Source organism: Apis cerana, linkage group LG12, assembly GCF_029169275.1.
Source record: "Apis cerana isolate GH-2021 linkage group LG12, AcerK_1.0, whole genome shotgun sequence".
NCBI classification, from domain to species: domain Eukaryota; kingdom Metazoa; phylum Arthropoda; class Insecta; order Hymenoptera; family Apidae; genus Apis; species Apis cerana.
The window spans coordinates 3,068,177-3,069,768 of record NC_083863.1 but is presented as its reverse complement, the minus strand read 5'-3'; positions in this window follow the sequence as shown (position 1 = coordinate 3,069,768).

Sequence of the window (1,592 nt, the reverse complement as noted above, 5' to 3'; positions counted from 1 at the left end):
TAACCATAGATGAAACATAGAACAGATGTAATGTACAATGTTGTTTCGCATCACAGAAATTTGAGGATCTTAATTATATCTATATTTCCATGTCATGCGATATTATCGATTTAGAAAAGAACAAGATTACAATTATAGATAAAATACAAAATAGATATAACATATAATGAATTTTTCTTATTTTATTTATAATTAATTTTTTTTATTATTAATTAATTTTTCTTATTTCGAACAATATCTTATAATTGTAAGGTTATAGAATTTTATATTTTAATTTTGATGATATATAATTATATTATAAATCTTGTTTGTGATTATAATAAATATACAACTTTTTCTTTTATTATATTAAAATAAATTACATTAAAAGGGATTTCATATTATATATTTTGTAATATTGATCTTGAAAAAATATAGAGAATTTTTATCTTTAAACCAATTTAAGAATTATAATCATTTCATTATTGAAAACAATATATATATTTAATAATTATGTTACAAAAAGATCTTTATTTATACAGATTTTGAAATTTGTCACGTCACATAATTAATAATTATTAATAATTATAAACTAATAGTAATATATATATGTATAAAATATATATAATATACATATATAAAATAAATAACTGGCATGTAATTAATAAAGCGTAATTTATTGATTTAAATATTATTTATTTGATTATTAAAAACATGAAGAAAATTTCTTCTAAATATTATTTAATTTATAATATAAATTTAAATTTAATAAAATATTTTTATTTAAATAATTTTTAAATTATACATAAAAATTTTAATATCTATAACAAGTTATTTTACAACAACATATTATTTCCTTGATTTATCAAATTACATTATATTTTATTGAAATTTTTTAAGTTTGATATAATTTTTGTTTTGAATTATATTTTAAGAAAATTTATATAGTTTCAGATATCTGTTTTATAAATATTGTTTTATAAATACTAATAAACATTTAAAAAATAATTAAGTATTATATTTTCAGTTACTTTATGATAAAGTAAAGAAATAATATTGTAAAGAATATAGAAAATATATTATTATTAATATAATTATTATTATATTATATAGAAAATATATTATAAATATATTAAAATAAAATAAAAATTCATAATAATAAAAAGAAATAATAATATACTTTTATTATTATATTTGTTAATATAAAATGTAGCTATTTTTATAAATGAACAATTTTTATATTTTTAATAATAAGATGTCTAGCTTGAACTTGATCATTTTAAATAACTATTAAATGATATATTTTATGAAAATTGTAAGATATTAAGATATTAAAATTTAAGTGGGTTCTAAATGTAATGAGAATTATTTTGTAATTAATAATATATGTTTTTTAAATAAAACATGCTCGTCATTAATAAAAATCGTTTTATCTAAAAAAAAACATTTTATAAGAAAAAATCATTTCTGTTTATTTATTACAAAAATTTTTGTGGAAATCGTGAAAATTTTGACAAAATATATATCGTACTAAAATTAAGAAACATTAATTCAAACATCTATTTTATTTTTCAAATAATAAATATTACTTAAATAATATAATATATAATAAT